Source organism: Talpa europaea, assembly GCF_964194135.1.
Source record: "Talpa europaea genome assembly, chromosome: 6".
NCBI lineage: Eukaryota > Metazoa > Chordata > Mammalia > Eulipotyphla > Talpidae > Talpa > Talpa europaea.
Genome location: NC_140072.1, coordinates 12,749,610 through 12,771,096, shown reverse-complemented (window position 1 = coordinate 12,771,096; position 21,487 = coordinate 12,749,610).

Below are 21,487 nucleotides of genomic sequence, written 5' to 3'. Positions count from 1 at the left end.
GATAAATCCATATCCAAAATAGACATGTAGAGAATGAGAAGTATAAAATATGGAAACTAAAAAGTGGGTGACACAGAGAATTGAAGAAGAAAATGAAGAATATGAAAGGATTGGGTAATGTTGATCTGATGTTATCAAATTACTGATTATTGTTCTAAAAATATAATTTTCCAGTAATTTATATAATTATCCGTATCGAGAGTTCTGTTTTTTTTAAAGATTTATTTATTTATGCATACAAGAACTGGGGTACAGGCCGGAAGTGCAGTGGATGAGAGGATTCACCAGAGACAGAGTGTGGTACAGAACAGGCAGATTGACTGAAATACACTGCTGAGGGCAAGGCAAGGGAGGTCTGCTGTGCCATGTGGGTAGCTCCCTGGCCTGGGATTGATCTCGTGCAGTGGCTGTGGATTGCTTCATAGTGCTGCAACTCAACCTCTTGCACCACCAGGGGGGCCCCAAGGGTTCCGTATTTTAAGTCTTTCCTCACTACCTCTTCCCCGTGAATCCAGAGCAGGAGATCAGATGTGGATGATACAAAAACCTAATAACCCTGTTGTCTACTGGGCATGCCTGGAGGCGTCAAATGACTGATTCCAATTTTCATTTTATGGGTTAAGATCTTTTAATTTTCATTATCTGCTTCCATTGCTGGATTTTGGCACATATGCTAGTTAATACTCAATTTTCTTTCATTTAATTTATTATCAAAATAACTTCATAAATTCAATCTGATTTAAGAATTAGATTAAGAAGCAAAGTAGGGCCTCCCTGGTGGTGCAGAAGTTGAGCGCTGGGTTGCGAAGCTGCCCGCAGCCTCTGCAGCGCCAGTTCGAACCCCGGCTGCTCCCCGGCCACCGGAGGAGGGTCCCACATGGCGTGCAGACCTCTCCTGCCGCCCGCTGCTCCCCTCAGCAGTGTACTTCGGTCCTTCTGCCTGCTCTGCTCCCCGCTCTGGCTCTGGTGAATTCTCTCACCCTCCCGGCTTCTGACTGTACCCAATGCTTGTATAAATAAATAAATAAATAAATAAATCTTAAAAAAAAAAAAAAAAAAAGGAAGCAAATAGAAGAGTACATATAACCTGTGGTTGAGGAGGGAAAAATATTAAATGTGTGCTTAACCTATCTCCTTTACCTAGAATACTGCTATTATTTATGCTATATATATATATATATATATATATTTTAATCATCTGGTACTTTGTTAGTCTTTTTAAAATTTCTTCTTCTTCTATGCTATTAAGTCTTAATTTTGAAAATCAAAACACTCACGATCCTGACATTTTTGAGACTTAGCAACTGAAATCACTCAATAACCTGAAGTATTATATGACAGAAACAGAACTAACAGTAAGCAGCAAGGCCTATGCAAGAGTTAGCCAGGAAAGTTTACCAAAAGGATCAGCTTTAGAGTAAGGGAATGCCTCTCACACACAAGCTGATATCATGGATTGTGACTTTGAGAAAGCAGGAAAAAAAAAAAATCCATCTTCTGTTAACAACTGTTACCTTATGAGATGACTATCAGAAGAAGCTGTGGTCTAATGTTCTCATCCCTATAAGGAAATAAAAGAAACTCAAACTTCTAAGAGCAGTGGATTCTCTTATCCACATACATTAACTGTGCAGTGTGAGGAAAGTAAGCTGTTCCTAATACACTCAACTACTGACAATGCTTATACATTACTTTAATAAAAGTTAGTCCAACGCCACCATTACTAACTTTCTGGCCTTAACCTTTCCATGCCTCGGTTTTCTTTTTTTCCTTTTTTTTTAAATATTAAATTTATTTCTAACCGAGGTACTATGTGGATTCCCCCACCCCCACCCCCATCAGGTAGCACCACCGTAAGTGGTGATAAAAGCACCCACAGGCCACCACCACAGCCCACGGTGCTTCCTTCCCTCTTTGTTCTTCCTCCTGCTTCATCCCTTTCCTGCTTTTGGTGCTTCAGTCCTGGAGTCAGCTTTCAAGGGTTAGTTTTTAAACTTAACTTCATCTGACTCTTAGTTTAGTCACTCTATATTCCTTGTATTAGTGGCTGCATCCAGTATTTATCTTTCTTCTTCTAACTTATTTCACTCTGCATTATCCCTTCTACCTCCATCCAGTTGCTGCAGATGTCATGAGTTTATCTTTTTTGATCTCTGAACAATATTCCATTGTGTTTACACAGTATGTCTGTTTAATCATGCTTCAGTTTTCTGATCTACAAAAAAATGCAGGATAATATTTGGATCTACTCATGAGTTGTTAGAAGAGTAAATATTAATGTTTTTAACTTACTTAAAACAGTGCCTTGCGGTGCCTCCCTGGTGGCACAAGGGGTTAAGACGCAGCACTGTGAGGCTATCCGCGCCACTGCAGCAAATCCTCAGCAACGGAGGTGACCCACATGGCACAGCAGACCTCTGCTGTCTCACCCACTGCTCCCCTCAGTAGTGTGTCTTAGTAGATCCACTTGTTGGCTCCCTACTCTGCCTCTGGTGAATCCTCTCACCGCCACACCTCTGGCCTGTACCCCATTTTTTGCATGTGTAAATAAATCTTTTAAAAAAATAAACAGTGCCTTGCACATAGTAAACACTGTGGAAGTGTTTAAACAAATAGGCCATAACCAACTAAGTTTAATTATCTCTCTTTCCTGGCAGCCAACTTGCTAATAAATGATGCCTATCACATTTTCCCTTAGTTTTTGCCAGACTTGGTTAATATGCAGTCCTTTAATTATTTATTTCAGTAATAAATATGTAGCAAGTTTTATGCAGCTTCTTAGAACTTTTTGATTTTAATTCTTACTCTGCTCTAGGGAGATACTAAGGCTTAAAATTCTAAGTTTTAAAGATAAAATAATAGGAAGAAACTAATTCAGGAGTAACTTGTATCCTAGTTTCTTTTTCTTGGTGCCTTTTTTTTTTTAATTATAAACGTAAAACCATAACTGTGTTCAAGTGCCTGCACATAAATTGCTAGATATAAAATATTAAAGACTCTTAGACTCATTTTTAAAAAAGATTTATTTATTTATGCATACAAGAACTGGGGTACAGGCCAGAGGTGTGGGGGCGGGAGTGGTGGTGAGAGGATTCACCAGAGACAGTGGGGAGCAGACCAGGCAGACTGACTGAAATACATTGCTGAGGGGAGCAGCAGGTGAGACAGGAGAGATTTGCTGTGCCATGTGGTTAGTTCCCTGGCCAGGGATAGCTTCGGACAGCTTCACAGTGCTGTGCTTACCCCTTGTGCCACAGAGAGGCCCACAGCCACCATTTGTTATATTAAAGACACAAAAACTGAAAAGCCTAGACTAGGCATTTCAACACCACTAATTCTGGATGTAGTATAAATACATCAATTTTAGGGATAAGTTATTCTCAAAAAATAGTGTTCCTACTACTATTTTTATGCTCTACACTATGTTCCATACCTATGTTCGCCTATTTTTTAAGGAGTTCCAATCTAAACTCCATTTTCCTTCTCCCTGACTCTTCCCTATGCAAAAAAAAAAAAAAACAAAACAAAAAAAAATCACCTTCATATCCACCCAACTTTTGCTACCAGAAACTCAGATGACACTCAAAATCTTTTCTACCCTCATACTGTATATATTTAATCACCAAATCTCATCTAGTATACTTCAAAAATAAATCAATTCACAAACACACAAATCCAGTATCTTATTACTGTTCAACCTCCTTCCACAAGGTTTTATTTCACTTATAACAAAATCCAGAATTCTAACATAGCCACTCCCACTATGGCACACTATGAATTAGTTATGCTGACCTTCCCTTTAGTTACTCTTTAATCTTCAATCTCCCCATCTCCCCCCATTCCAAAGCTTTCATTTCAATATTTCCTCTGCTGGGAATAATTCTGCTGCCTACTTTCTTCACCTGCTCAATTCCTATTCATTGGTCCAGTTTCAATTAAAATTCCACTTACCTTCCTCTAGTAGTCTAAATCAGTCCTCCACTATACTTTCGAAGCACTTTCAACTTTATCTTCTTAGCATTTTTCACAATATTTATATACATTTGTGTTTGTGTGATTATATGCTAGTTGCTATTTCCCTCGCTAGACTGTAATCTCCCTGGTGGATATTTTTTTGGCACAGAGTAGGCATACAATATTTTAAAAGATTAATTGGTGGAATTAGTGAATCTGCTCTCACTCAACAATGGCAATGTAGTTAAAAGCTCAAAGAGAATGAAGATGTTTAAAGTGGTCAAAGGATATTCCAACTCTTTCTCAGTAAATCCAAGAGTAGTATAATGGCATGGAGGGGGCATACTCAGTTATTCCTACAGGAGACTAGGCTTATGTTTGCAGGTGAGAATGCAGTCAGGAAAGAAAGCTGAAAGTAGTAAAAGTGCTAGGTTAGGTTCTGTTAACAGGAGAAAGCCCATATCTGTGGTATCATTCTGGAATAGAATTTATCCCTCTGTTTTTGCCACGAGGCAAGAGAAAATACCAGGGTATTGGAGGGAGTCCACATTCAAAGAGCTAAAAATGAAATGTAACACCTAAACTCAAGTGTTTAGTTCTTCCCTAAAGAGCAGCTCTACTAAATTGGAAGGCAGCTGCTGAGGATTATCAAAACTAAGCTGTTTTAAATCTCCAAAACACTATAGTGAATGCTCAGATAGGATTTTTACAATACAGATTTCGTTAGAAGATGGTGTTTCAGTAAAGTCTAAAGCAAAGGCTACATCACTTTAGGTAACAGTTAACACTGACATACACTATGTCAGATATTTATTTGCAACACACACTTTTCTATGTGTAGGCTCTGTCTACTCCACACATCATTAATGGACAAAGATGGTCTCACTACCTCTTCATGCCTCTCAAAGTAGCAAAGATACTAAAATTAACAAATACAACTATTTGTATCTAGACATTTCTTTCTTTTTATATTTTTAAATTACATATTTTTAAAAGAGAAGTAGCCAGCATGTATTTTGTTAAGTAATTTCAGTTTTAGGAATGCAAAATTATAATGATGTCATGCTATGATTACATTTAATCATCACTATCCAAAAAGTGACATGACTAGTATCTTAGGGCAGGCAGTAGGGGGTAGGGCTGGCAAAAATGACAATAACCAGGGACTTAGACTAGGATTTCAAAAACCAGGTAATAAACATTAATAAGATACATAAAAATCAATAACATTCTCTTTTTATTTCTTTTACTCAGTATATACCATTTCTTTTGTAACGGGCTGAGTCATTCAATACGCAAATATTTAAGAGCCTAATACATGAAAGCACTGTACAGCAGCTGGGATACAGCAATGGACAAGAAAAAGTTCTTACTCTTTGAAGTTCACATTCAAATGGGAGATAAAGGGCAGTAAATAAAATTGAGTAATTTGAGATAAAGAGTTAGTAAGGGAGCTATTTTGATGATCAAAGGGAATTTATATTTGAGAATAACATGAGTTGAGACTACAAATATCAAAACCTTAATACCAAAATTATTTCAAAAATTTATCATTTCATAGTGTGTGTGTGTAATAAAAACTCAGGGGAGGGCCTCCCCGGTGGCGCAGCGTTTTGCGCTGGGTTGCGAAGCTGCCTGCAGACTCTGCAGTGCAGCGCTGGTTCGATCCCCGGCTGCTCCCAGGCCACTGGAGGAGGGTCCCACAGGGCACGCAGACCTCTCCTGCCGCCCGCTGCTCCCCTCAGCAGTGTACTTCGGTCCTTCTGCCTGCTCTGCTCCCTGCTCTGGCTCTGGCGAATTCTCTCACCGTCCTGTGCTTCTGACTGAACCCAGTGCTTGTATAAATAAATAAATAAATCTTAAAAAAAAAAAAAAAAAAAACCTCAGGGGAACCCCTTATTCTTTTTCACTAATCTTGAATTTCTAGTTTCTACCCATATGATGCCTATATTTGTATATGCAGGCAACACCCAAAATCTATTGAGCCAAAAAGAAAATTCTGATAACTATCACTCAGTCACTACTAAGTATATTGTTATCACTAATAATCATATCGCCATTTTTCAGTTCTCCGGGATCTTAGAACTTTTCTTTAAAAAAAAAAAAGATTTATTTGTATTTGTTCATATAAAAACTGGGGTGTAGGCCAGAGGCATGGGGCGGGAGTGTGTGTGTGAGAGGATTCACCAGACACAAAGTGGGGAGCAGAAGAGGCAGATCTACTGAAATACACTGCTGAGGGGAGTAGCCGGCAAGACAGGAGAGGTCTGCTGCACCATGTGGGTCACCTCCCTGGCTGGGGATTGAACTCATGCTGCAGTGACTGGTGACAGCTTGATAGCTTGCTGAGTCACCAGGGAGACCCAGGATCTTAGAACTTTTAAGTCAGCTCTCCATAAGAGATTACTAAAACATCTACATGCCAGCAAATTGAATGACCTAGATCAGCTGGACAAATTCTTAGAAATGTACAACCCTTCAAGAATTAATGAGGAAGAAATAGAAAACCTGAAAACACTAATCACATGTAAGGAAATTGACACAGTAATCAAAAGTTTTCCAAAAACCAGAAGAATTGGCCCAGACATTTTCACTAGTGAGTTCTATCAAAACTTCAAAGGCCTACGAATACTTATCTTTCCCAAAATCTTCCCAATACTTAAGAGGGAATGTTTCCAAACACATTCTATGAATTCAACATCACTCTGATACCAAACCCAGACAGAGAAATTAAAAAAAAAAAAAAAGAAAATTACAGATCAATATTCCTGATGAATAATATACAAAAATCCTCAACAAAATTTAACATGCCAAATTCAACAATACAACAAAAGGATCATATATCATAACCAAGTGGGATTTATTCCAGGGCACAGGATGGGTCAACATCCAAAAATATATCATTATAATTCACCCCACCAACAAAAGGAAAGATAAATGTCATATGATTGTATTAATAGATGTAGATAAATTATTTAATAAGATTCAACATCTATTTGTGCTCAAAACTCTCAAAAAACTGGGGACAGGTGGAACATGATAAAGGCCATATATAACGAACACACAGCTAACATCCTCCTCAATGGTGAAAGACTGAAAGCTTTTCCTCTAAGATCTGATATAAGACAAGGTTGTCCACTTTGACGTCTACTAGTGGGAACAAATTAGGCAAGAGAAAGATATAAAAGGAATTCAAATTGGGAAGGAGGAGTAAAACTATCATTATTTGCAGATGACAAAATAATATCCAAAAAAGCCATAAAGACTCCACCAAAAAACTAATTGAACTAACAAATCAATAAAGTGGCATGTTACAAAATCGATATACAAAAGTCAGTTGTGCTTCTAATTGCAAACAGTGAGCTACAAGAGAAAGAAATCAAGAAAAAAATATCATTTATAATCTCACCAAAAAGAATTTAAGGTACTTGGGAGTAAACTTAACAAAGGAGGCGAAGGGTCTGTACAATGAAAACTATAAGACATTGCTAAAAGAAAAAGAAGGGGCCTCTCTGGTGGCCTCGGGGTTAAGTCTCTCACCACAACAGCCTGAGTTTTGATCCCTGGCCAAGGAGCTAACCCATTTATGGTGCAGCAGACCTCTCCTGTCTCACCTGCTGCTCCCCTCAGCAGTGTATTTCAGTAGATTTGCCTGTTCTGCTCCCCACTTTGTCTCTAGTGAATCCTTTTACCCCCAAACCTATGGCCCATATCCCAGTTCTTCTATGCACAATAAATAAATCTAAAAAAAAAAAAAACCACAAAAAACAAAAACCAAGAAAAATAAGAAGATAAAAAAAAATTTTTTTTTTAAAAAGTAAAGATATCTCTGTTCTTAGATTGGAAGAATTAACATTGTTAAAATGGTCACCTTTTCCCAAGCAATATATACATTCAATGCAACCTTTAACAAGGCTCCATAGGTATTCTTCAGAGACATAGAACAAACAATCCCGAAATTCATATGGAACCACAAAAGACCTGGTATAGCCAAAGCAATCCTGACAAAAAAAGAGGAAGTACAATAGCATCACGCTCCCAGACTTTAAACTATATTATAAATAATAGTAATCAAAACATTATGGTATGGTAATGGAACATAACCAGACACACAGACTAATGGAATAGAATGGAGAGCCCAGGAATAAACCCACACATCTATGAACAGTTAATCTATGACAAAGGAGCCACAAGTATACAATGGAGAAAGGACAGTCTCTTCAACAAATGGTATTAGAAAACTGGACAACCACATGCAAAAGAATAAAACCATCTCACACCTTACACAAAAATTAACTCAAAATGGATTAAAGACATAGATGTAAGACCCAAAACAATAATATAAATTGAAGAAAATATAGGCGTAACACTCTATGATACTGGCTTCTGCAATGTCCTTATGGATTTGTCGTCAAAGCAAGAGAAACAAAAGTGAATATAACCAAAGGGACTATATCAAACTAATAAGCTCCTGCATACCAAGAGACCAGCATTAAAACAAAAAGAAAATTTACTGAATGCAAAACATATTTACACATCATACATCCTACTTATACAAAGATATCGAAGATATATAAAGAACTCACACAAGTCAACAAAAAGAAAATAACCCAATTATAAAATGTACAGAACAGCTAAATTTGGAGACACTTCTCCAAGGAAGACATACAGATGGCCAACAGGTACATGGAAAAAATGCTCAGGGAAATACAAATCAAAACCACAACAAGATACTATCCCATACCTGTGAGAAAGACCCATATCAAAAAGACCAGAAACAAGTGTTAGTGGAAGAAAAGAAACCCATACAACACTGCTGGTGGGAATGAACAGCCCCTGTGGAGAACAGTACAGAGGTTTCTCAAAATAATAAAAATAGATCCTCATATAATCCAGCAATTCTACTTCTAGGTATCTATCTGAAGGATGTAAAAACATTAATTCAAAAGGATATATGCACTCCTATGTTCATCGCAGCATTATTTACAATTGCCAAGTTACAGAAAAACCTAAGTGCCCAAGGACAGATGATTGGATTAGGAAGATGTGGTGAGTGCACTATGGTGGCAATACCTGATGGCAATATCCAAATATTACCTTACTTAAAAGTAAGTAATTTTTTTTAAATTTTCAAATTTTCTCAGATCCATTAAAGGAGATAATGTTGGATCATGATTAAAAATGAAGTGATTTTTAAATAAAACACAAATTTCCAAAATAGGGAATACCACTTGGATATATACATATATGAACTCTTGCCATTTGGGACAACGTGCATGGAACTGGAGAGGATAATGCTAAGCAAAATGAGTCAGAAGGTGAAAGACAAATACCTGATGGTTTCACTTATTGTAGAATACAGAGAAACAAAACAAAGGGTCAGATAAAGCCAAATCAATAAGAAAATTTAGAAGTCTGACAGTAGAATTGACACTACCAGAGTGTTCAAGGGAGAGGAGAAGAGTAAAGGGAAGAGGGGATGCAATGGACTATGGTAGAGGACATATGGATGGTCAGTATGGAATGGTGACATGCACCTAAGGATCTGTGATCCTGTGCTTCTGAATCACATATAGTGTGATTGGAAGCCAATGTTACCTCAGTAAGAAACAAAACAAAAAACAATCTCATAATCCCATAAATGACCAAGTCAAAATCCCCAAGAAGATGGGCAAAGAATTAAGACAAGCATATTACATAAAGTAATACAAATTGTCAATAAAATGAAAATATATTGAACCTAATTAATAATTGCTTGAATTGAATTAAAATTAAGGCAAAGTAATTTCTCATCTATTTCACTCGCAAAAGATTAAAAAGACTGACGAAGTCCAATTATGGAGAAGGTCCAGGAAATATGCAATGTCCTACATTATTGTTAGGACTGTAAATTGATAGGCCTTTCTGGAGTTACCAAAATAATCAAAATGTACCTAAAAAGCAACCCACTTTCTAATAACTTGTTATCATCATATCATCGAAAGCGCTTTAAGTATAGGGCAGTTCTCAATTGGGACCTACACTATTTCAGGGAACATTTAGCCATCTCTGAAGACATGTTTGTATTTGTGAGAACTCAGGATAGTGAGAGCGACAAGCATCTGGTGGGCAGAGATCAGAGCAGAAGACTTCCCCCTTGCAACAAAGAATTATCTGATTCAAAATGTCAATAATTGAGAAACCCTGATCATCCTGATATGGGATGATCAGGAGCTTTTATTACTAAAACTACCCTTCCTCCTCCCCAGAGGGGAAAAACATTCTTATTTAGGTTAAAATCTAGTCTATTGATTGGCTACATAACTGGAAGGCAGGGGACAATGTGCCCTGAAAGTTCAAACTACTATGCAATTTCCCCTCCCCTACACCCATCATCTATTTTGCTATATGTTGATTCGGCCTGATTTTCTAGGAATGGCTGAGTGTTTTCATTTCACACAGTTAATGGGTCAAAACACAAGGTGATTAGAGGTATCACTAGTACTACCACACACCTATCGTGCTGTGAACAGAACTTGACAGGGAGTTCTGTTATAAGGAAGTAAGGTCAAACATTAGGGAAGATTAGGGAAATGAGACATTCCTAATACAGCCTCTTAGGATACAGGAATACAAAGATCAGTAATAAACTGGACCTATGGGAGAGATGCAAATTCATAAGCTCTGCTTAGAAAGTTGCCTGCATATACACAAAAAATGAAATCTGACTCTATAGTGAGTACCTAGGTTCAATTAAACTGCAGCGTTTTGGTTAAAGTGTTCAAAGGAAAAAGAGAAAAATAAACAGATTTTAAATATACCATTCGTATATTAAGGACACAAAGGAAACATCAGGGATGATGTACCATTACAGCACTTTTCTAAATGTTTCAAAAAGATAAAGACTTTCAAAAGCCATATTCCAGATAGATAAGCAAACCCACACTGCCTCCAATATTATGGGAATCACAGTAACAACTTTTTCCAAGAGATGGAGACTAGGGTACTGCAAAAAAGGGGTAAGGAAAAATTTTAGCCTAGCTAACTAGATAAAAGATGGTATCATGAATCCAAAGTAGAACTGCTTTTCAAATATCCTGGTATCTCAAAATCTCATCTCAAAATACTAAAAATAGATCTACCAGTAATTCCACTCCTAGGGATCTATCTGAAATCCCAAAACACTAATTCAAAGGGATATATGCATTAACCCAAAGAGGTATTTTCCCTACATTAGCCTAAATTTCATCACATATATGTAAATCTTAAGCAGATATTCATGGAAAGGTCTTCGATATACTAAATTCTATAAATCAAATCTTATCTTTTATATGTAAAACTAAAATATTTTATTCAAAGAAACCCTAGTGTGAATCATCTTTTAAAAATTAATTCCATTTTAACATGTCCTTTTGGATAAGATTAAAATTTACATATAAGACAAGTGAATATATAAAAACACTTCAAAGACATACAACAGAAGATTTAAATTTGACCATACAGGGTCTCCCTGGTGGCACAAGGGGCTAAGTCTCAGAATTATGAAGCTATCAGCAGTTACTGCAGCATGAGTTAGATCCCCAGCCAGGGAGCAACCCACATGGTGCAGCAGACCTCTCCTGTCTCGCCCGCTGCTCCCCTTAGCAGTGTGTTCCGGTCAATCCGCCTGTTCCGCGGTGTCCTCTCACCATCCCCCGGCCCCATACCTCTGGCCTATATCCCAGCTCTTGTATGCATAAATAAATCTTTTTAAAAATAAATAAATCTGAACATCTTCCCACAAACTCATAATACTGAACAGTTAATAACTTAATTATGACATCTGTTGTACATGTTAAACAAGCCAAATTAGATAAAATATGGCAAAAGCCAAGAAAATATAAATCCCAGCTTAATGACAATTTATGTAGCAAGATGAACTGAATCTCATGAAAACATACTTTTCTTAGTCATAGTTTGGTTTAACTCTGATTTTGTTGGGAAGGAATCTAAAGAACATTTCAGAGAGTATAGTAATTTTACTTGGAAAAATTGTGAAAAGTTTGTAGAGTGGGTGTAGGGAAGCAGCGTGGAGGAATCTGAAGAGGATGAAGGGTCAGGTTGCTCAGGAAAGTGTTTAAGAAAAGGTGATACTGGGGTGGGGGGGAGAAAAGGCAATATGGGAATTTTATGAGGAATAGGGAAGTTTGAGAATGAACAAAGTTTTGGGTTTTTTAAAAAGATTTATTTATTTATGCATACAAGAGCTGGAGTACAGGCCAGAGGTGTGGGGGGATGAGAGGATTCACCAGAGACAGAGTGGGGAACAGAACAGGCAGACTGACTGAAATACACTGCTGAGGGGAACAGCGGGCTAGACAGGAGAGGTCTCTGCACCATGTGGGTTTCTCCCTGGCTGGCTGGGATTGAACTCGCACTGCAGAGGCTGCGAACAGCTTCATGGGTTGTGTCTTAACCCCTTGCGCCATGAGGGAGGTGCAATGAACAAAGTCATTTTAAAGCAATTCATAGGATGTGAGTTTTACTGATGATACAGAATATAAACTACTCCCTTTATTCCAACAAAATCTTTAGAAATAGCCTACATAAATGAAATTTTGTCATTATATATATGTTATGTTTTTGCTTGTTTTTCTCATATACAACAGGACCTGAAAACCTCAAGGACAGAGAATTGTAGCCTAAGGATCAAAACCTACTTGTCCTTCCTCCTACAATATTACATTATGGGGCCTCCCCAGTGGCGCAGCGGTTGAGCGCTGGGTTGCGAAGCTGCCCGCAGCCTCTGCAGCGCCGGTTCGATCCCCGGCTGCTTCCCGGCCACCGGAGGAGGGTCCCGCATGGCGTGCAGACCTCTCCAGCCGCCCGCTGCTCCCCTCAGCAGTGTACTTCAGTCCTTCTGCCTGTTCTGCTCCCCGCTCTGGCGATTTCTCTCAACCTCCCGCGCTTCTGACGAGAGAGAGAGAGAGAGAGAGAGAGAGAGAGAGAGAGAGAGAGAGAGGAGAGAGAGAGAGATAGATAGAGAGAGAGAGAGAGAGAGAGAGAGAAGAAAACATGCCTCTATAAAAAAAAAATTACATTATGAAAATGTTAGGTGGTTAAGCTGAATTACAGAGTATTTTATTTCTTATTGAAAAATAACATATTTCTCTAAGTCAACTAACCAGAGAGCAAATTGGCTAATATAAAGTCATAATGAAGCCAAGGCTGAGGCGTCTGGACCCCCTAACATCCATGAACTGCTCTACTCTGAGTTCACAGACTACATGCCTAATCTTTGGTAAACTGCATTTCAATTGAGGGTAGCTTGATGGTCAGTTAAGGGTAGATAAAAGAACACGAATAAATGAACAAAAAGTAACCACTACTACTATTGGCAAATTTTAAAGTACATGTCCCACTGATTTTGACTCCAAGATTATATTAGTTTGGGGAAAAGGAAAGGAACCTTCAACAATTTGGAAAATTATTCTATTTCAGTCTAATGAAAGTTTTTTCAAGAAGGTTCACCATGTAATTTTAAGTCTAAAACAAATCCAAGTGAATACTTTCCAAGAATAAATTAAGGACTACATTCATAAAAGAATTACTACTTAAGATGTAATTATCTCACTTTAATGATGCTTAAATTAAAGCAATTAAATGATTTATCAGGGGAAAAGAATCCATGAAAGGTCCTGTTAATATGAAAATATAGAGTAAGAGTTAAAATACACACACACACACACCACCACACACACACATTTTGGTTAAATTTCTCCTATGTTTAAAGCTAACTAAAGCAATAATGGTAATATAAGTAGTAAGTAATATCAAATTGTTAATCATAATTGAAAAGACAGTACAAAATGTATACACTTTCCTATTTAACCATCTGGAACATGTTACAAACTCCCTGAAAGCAAGAAAAATCTGCAAGTATAATTACACTCTGGGACTATTAGCATGACATGCTTCAATAAATACTCCTAATAGGATCTGCTGATATAATAATTGGCACTAAAACTGATGGATATTCATTATTTGGCTACTTGTTCTTACTGACTAAATGTTCAAGAAAACCAACAAATTTTTCCTTAAATAGAAAATGAAAAACACCTAGCAATGGCAAAGTGTGACAGGTTGCAGAAGAGGAACAGAAGTGAAAAGCAAAGAGCAAGCATTTGTAAATGCCTGAGTTCAATTCCTATTTTCTTTCCCACTTTCTCTTTCTCTCCTCTTCCCTCAACTCCCAAATCGGGCATATCTGTGCTCTGGTTAAAAGTGACTTTGTTAGGGATATGAAAAAAATGTGACATGAAATCTTGAATTGGCTAAATTCCAGTTGGCTTAAAGTTTTCAGACCAAATTCTAACAAGAGAAAACATTCAAATTTTCTCTACTCTTCATGGTTATGGAAAATTCACATTTAGCTACTTAAATTGGAAAAGTTAAATAAGGGAAGAAACCACCCAACTAAGAATTTTAGGAAGACAGCTCTGATAAATGAGCAACAGGGTTGATGTGATAATCTAATTCTAATACAACAACTGGTTATACTGTTGCAACAGTAGTTGAGGTGAGTGAGATACTGAGCTAAATCAACAAGAACAGAGGTGGAAAAGACCAAATTATGGAAGTAATTCACGTTTACTGTACAATCTAGAAAATATAGGTAAACAAAAAGAATAAAATAAAAATCATCCATAATTGTTGCAGTTGATGGTGAATATTTGTGTATTTATTCTTCTACAAATAAACATATAATTTTGTTTTATGATTATATGATATACATAATTTCAAATAATCCTTTTCATTAAATTTATATATAAAACTACTCATGTTATTAAATATTCTTCTATATGTGTGCATTGTCTGTAAAATATCTCACAATGTGTGTGTCACAATTTCTAAGCAACACAGTGGTGCAGGCCTTTAAACTGGCTCCAATTTCAGCTATTAAAAACATTTCTATGATGAGGTGCCTTTCTGGCTAAAACTTTGTTTACATTCAGGATTATATTCTCTGAATAAGTTCCAACAAACACCAAGGTTCCTGGCATGGGAGACTGGGTGGGTATTAATGCCATTTAACCAAGACTGAGCTTACAGGAGATAACTGAGGAAAAGCCCACTGAATTCAGTTAGAAACACATTGATCATGAATATGACCTCCAAGCGGGTAAGTCCAGCTGACTTCCAAAGAAGTGGGATACAAAGGTTTTTGGAACTGCTGACATATTGATGGTAGTGAAGTGGATGAAAAGAACAACGAAAAATGAAAAAAAGAGAGAATAGATTACTATGGAAATGTTCCAATACTGAAGGAGGCAGACAGTTAAAGCTGAGCAATCAAGTACAAAAAGAGAAACAATGAATAAAGTTAAAAGGAAAATCAGCAGAAGCTGATAAAAGAAATAATGATGGTCAGTTTCAAGAATTATTTTGAATCTGCCAAAACAATCACAATTCCTTTAGCACACCACAAACTCTTAGATAAAGGGCCAAAGATAGTCAAGAGTCCTTGCTAAAATAAACTGCAGTGAGGCACAAACACTTTCCCCCAAAGGCACCAAAAACTCAACAAATCTCTACAGCACCACAATCAATTGCACCTACATTCTTTTATGCTCTATATTATCTACCACCCTCCTTAATTTCATGCCATAAAGGTCCAAACAACAAAGAATTCTATTATAAATTTGTGGAATGGCATTATAAAGTGGTTTGGTGATGGGGATGGCTTAAAACTGTTTTCTTGGTTAAATGTTTTGACTAGTCCTAAGATAAAAAGATTTATCATCATAGTAAACACATTCACAATTTCCACCTACTTCTTCAAACTTTCTTTTCTTTTTTAAAGATTTATTTATTTATTTATTTATACAAGCACTGGGTACAGTCAGAAGCATAGGAGGGTGAGAAAATTCACCAGAGCCAGAGCGGGAAACAGAACGGGCAGACTGACGAAGTAAACTGCTGAGGGGAGCAGCGGGCGTGGCAAGAGAGGTCTGCACACCATGTAGGACCCTCGCCAACAGCCGGGGATAGAACTGGTGCTGCAGAGTCTGCAGGCAGCTTCACAGCCCAGCGCTCAACTGCTGCGCCACCAGGGGAGGCCCAACTTCTTCAAACTTTCCTAAGTATCTTTTTCAGAATTAATTTTTACAAACTTGAGTTCAAATTTCCCATCTTCTTTCTTACCTGTAGTTAATCCTTAGCGATTAAGAGTTTTAGTCCCCCAGCAACTGTGTTCAAGTGTTTCCAAATACCTACACCAATTGCTCACACAAACGGAAATTATAAACAGCAGACACAGCACAACTCAGGAATCATTATTTTCATCCTCTGATAAACTGTCTTCTCCAACTCTGGTGAGAGATTGATGGTTAAAAAAAAAACAAAACCAGTACTTAAAAGTACTGTGGGTTTCACGTGCATATACAAGTTTAGTTGTTGGAGATCAACACATCCTCTCATATCAAGTCACACTCATCTGATTGCCAAAACATACAGAGATACTGGCTGCCTTTAGGGTATTTTTAAAATCAAGCTCATCCATTATTCCTATACTCTCTGATGTAATTTTATCCACTACGGCTACCTATTTCAACACCCTTCTTTCTTCTAGACCCATATTCCTCCTCTTTCAAGGAATTCTTTATTCATTCTTTTTCTTAGCCCCTTTTGCCAAAAGAAGTGGTCTTTCCCTGCCTATTTTTATTGGGAAGGGACACTATAAACAAATGAAAAGAAATCTCAACTCCAATACATACAATTTTGGATCAATATCAAATCCCTATCAGAGCACTGCATGCTACCAAATTAAAAGTGAACTATGCAATGTGGATGAAACACTCAAACTTTTAATCAACATGTGAATAAAGATAGTAAGGAAAAAGGGCTTCCCCTGGTGGCGCAGTGGTTGAGCACTGGGCTGCAAAGCTGCCCGCAGCCTCTGCAGCCCCTGCTCGATCCCCTGCTCGATCCCCAGCTCGATCCCCAGCTGCCGGCAAGGGTCCTACATGGCATTCAGACCTCTCCTGCCGCGCCTGCTACTCCCCTCAGCAGTGTACTTCGTCAGTCTGCCTGTTCTGTTCCCCCGCTCTGGCTCTGGTGAATTCTCTCACCCTCCCGCGCTTCTGACTATACCCAGTGCTTGTATAAATAAATAAATAAATAAATAAATAAATAAATAAATAAATAAATCTTTTTTTTTTTTAAAGATAGTAAGGAAAAGGAAAACTTGCAAACAGCAGACCCAGCATAACTCACAAATCATCATTTCTATCCTTTAATCATAGTTCTTTCTCTTCCTCAGAAGTCTAGCTTAATGTGACAATAATACTGAATAGCAAGTATGTAGGTCTTGTGTATAGAAGACATCAGAAAACACTATTTTATAGAAATTTCAATATTTTACATAATGCCACTTTAATTTTGCTTTAAGAAACTGTCTGCCTTAGACACTTCTCCAAAAAAGATGATGAAACATCCAGCAGGCACATGAAAAAATATTCACAGACACTTATTAGAGAAATGCAAAAATCAAGACCACAGTGAGATCCCATCTCACACCTGTGAGAATGTCCCATATGGAAAAGACCAGAAACAAGGACTGTGAGGTGTGGAGAAAAGAATTCCCCTACAGTGCTGGTAGGAACACAAAATGGTCCAGCCCTTATGGAAAGCAGTATGGAGGTGTCTCAAAACAAAAAAAATAGATCTCCCATTCAAACGTAGGCATCGATCCCAATTGGAAAGGCAACTTGCATTCCCATGTTTATCACAGCTCTATTTACCATAGCGAAACTATGGAAACAACCTAAGTGCGCCAGGACAGATGAGTGGATCAAGATGTGGTGCATATACACAATGGAATACTACCCAGTAATCAAAAAAGATAAACTCAGCCATTTGTGGCAACACAGATGGAGCTTGAAAGGATAATGCTAAGTGAAACACGTCATAAGGAATACTGATGGTTGTCACAAATAGATGGAATATAAGTAACTAAATTAATAGTCAGATAAAGACAAGCTTAAAAACTAACCCTTGATAATTGACTTGCAGAAATGAAGCACTAACAGGGTAGGGGTGAGGAAGGGGTAAGAACAAAAGGGAAGGAAGCACAATGGCTTATGGTAGTGGAATATGGGTAAGTTGGTGTGTGCACTATGGTGGTAAAATCTAATACCCCAATTACTACTCAATTAAAATTTAATTAAAAAAATCTTACCATTAAAAAAAAAGAAATTGTCTACTTTAGTAAAGCCTAAACATAAAAGTTAACTTTTAATGTTGAACACGTTAAAGCATACTTTCCTAGTATCTCTGATATTTTTGTTAATGCTAGATCATTTTAGACCTTTTAGAAATTTCAAATTTCTACCAGACTTTGCCTTGCCGCCTATGTGGATTTATCACTAATCCCTCACATCCTCCTCTTCCTCCAAGAAACCATTCTTCATCTGCTATGGTTTCGTTGAGTAATTCTCCTACTGATATGTGTCCCCATAGCACACTATACTTACCCCATTATATAGCATCTAGCAAAGTAATAGACTTCATACCTGCCTATATCCCCAAATGGATTCTAAACTCCTTAAAAGCAGGAAAGCAATGTCTTACTATTATTTCCCTGAGCCTACTACTGAGTCTAGGTCAGTATTTGACACCAAGTATATGCTCAATAGAGATGGTCAACATGGCCCCAACCAGCACCATCCATTGTTCTACAAGCCTCGTCCCAAGGCTTATTACAATCTCCTGCATGGGAGGCAACTGAACATTTTCTTCTGGGACACTGAGAATTGGGATACTGACCACCCACTGTGTCAGGTAATATGTTACAGATTCTACAGCTACCTTCAAAATCTCTATGAAGAAAAAATAATTGTGTACATTTGCAAATCAGAAATGAAAACTCAGAAAAGACAGATTACTTTCTAATAGTTACAAAGCAAGCAGTTGAGGAAAAAGATTCATGTCTGTCTGTCTCACTATAAATTGAGGTTGTTTCTACTATATATTTTGCTTTTCCCATACTATATTAAGTCAACATGAATACATAATGATCAAACCTATTTTTTCTGCATTCTGTAATGTAGTCCCCTCTGGAAATCAATAAAATATTTATGAATTATCTGGAAGTGTGTATACTGGGGGAGGGGGAGACAGGAAGAGTAGAAAGGCTTATATAAGAATTTTGATTTTATTAGTAAAATTCCATTTTAGGTTAGGTATTCACAGTACTGTTTGGTTCATATTAACACACTACCCAATATTTTAAAATCTACTTTACTTTCTTATTTATTAATTAAAATGTATTGCCTTGATTAGTACCTAGAATACTACTATTCAAGAAACTACTAGTTATTACATAAATGCAGAAAAGTATTTACAGTTTATTAAAACAGTTTACTGGTTAAGCATCCGATTACTCGTTCCTATTCTCCCCCAATCACATGCTCATCGCTTAAATTGTAATTAATTTAATAACTGACAGCTACATTGGAGTCTCAGTGCTCTACCTAAATTTTAATTATAGTGGTTATGTTTTGAAACTACAGAAGTAGTAACAAGGAACAATTAAGGGGGAAAGGCATAATAATTGTAGCCAAGATTAAAGTACATGTCAAGGAAGGAATACTTGTATTCTGACCTCTTGGGTAAAGGTGAGAGGAAGGTAGGGTTGTTTTCCAAAGAATGATCTCTAGAGGAATCCCAATTAATAAAACTGTCAGGAAAAGAGGTGGGATTAAGATGTTCAGGAGCTATTTAATTCTTTCCTCCCAGCACTGTTAAAAATATACCTTCATTGACTGATTATAAACAAACAGCAATTAAAAAAAAAAAAACTGGAGTACAGAAGCTTATGAAAAGTTTTCCATTAAACTGCATGAATATTTTAACTATCCCATTCTCTAGCAACTTTGTAAATAACAAACCTTAACAATACCTGATATTATTTTTAAAAGGCAAGATGATTAACATGTACTGAAACCTTGAAAATATGGATCACCTGGAGAGAAAATCAGTTTGGCTCATTGAAAACTGAGGTACAGAACATTAACTCAAGTACAGAAAATAAGTGTAGTTTTATTTCAGTAATTCAGTATTTTTGCATATCATAAAAACTGCAACAATACAATCCAAAGAAGAGATTTACCACAGGAGTCATAACAAGAAGCAATAAGGTTTGGAGAATAGAAATTAGAATGGGGTTTGAGAAGCAGCACAGGAAGAAATACTAGCATTGAAAAGCACTCAAAGGAAGCAAGAAGAGGAAGGCTAAAGCACAATGACAATAGTAAAAATATGTGGCTCTGGATCAAGGAACATTCCAATTAATGCCACTAGAACTATGGGTCAAAGTAATAAAAATGAAGGCATGCACAGTGTGCTGCCAAAAATAAATAGATACCACAACAAATGCGAAACAACAATCTCAATGCTAACCTCAGGAAATGATCAATATAAGGATTTTGGAGACTGATTATTTTTAAGAAATGTTTTTATTTAATCACTTCACTCCTAATTAACTCTCAAAGGATTTTTTTTTCTTTAATTGCATAGCTAAACAAATTTAAAATGTATATTCAGGGTCCTCCTTCAGTTTTTCTCTGCCTTTTCTTCCCCAAAATCTCAGGCCTTTGATATTCTTTTTAATTGGGATTATCCCTTAAATCCATATTTGCAATAAAAATAAACATTTTTCAAATTGTGATAAAAATTTATATTTTTTAAGAATACTTTCCCAAGTTCACCCATTCTAATCACTATTTCTTATAAATTTCCCAATTTATATATTTTGTAATATTCCAGAAGCCTTAATTTTTTCCCATGCTATACTTAAATATAAGATTCTAATATACTGGGGCCTCCCTGGTGGCGTAAGGGGTTAAGTTGCAACACAATGAAACTATCCACAGCCATTGCAGCATGAGTTTGACCCCCAGCCAGGGAAGTGACCCTCATGCTGCCTCAGACCTCTCCTGGCTCCCCTGCTGCTCCCCTCAGCAGTGTATTTCAGTCAATCCGCCTGTTCTGTTCCCCACTCTGTCTCTGCTGGATACTCTCACACCCCCCCCCACACACCTCTGGCCTATACCCCAGTTCTTGTGTGCATAAATAAATATTAAAAAAAATTCTAGTATACCAATATATTCCTCTTCTGTTTATTTTAACTTGTTAATATATATTCCTTACACTAATTTTCATTTTTCCATAGTTAACAACACTATGGAAATACTCAAGAATCTTTTTTCCCCACCAAAACTAATCACTTATTTGGTAGCTGTGATGCTTAATTTTAGCTGCTGACTTGGCGAAACCATAGTACCTAGCTAGATGGTCAAACACCCTAGATTTTGCTGTGAACATATTTTTTATTATTTATTTATTTATTTATTTTTGGGTGAGACCCTTGCCGGCGCTGCAGAGGTTGCCGGCAGCCTCGCAGCCCAGCGCTCAACCACTGTGCCACCAGGGGAGGCCCTGAACATATTTTTTAGATAAGATTAACATTTAAATTAAAAGTTTATAACAAGTTTCTAGTATCAACTTCAACACG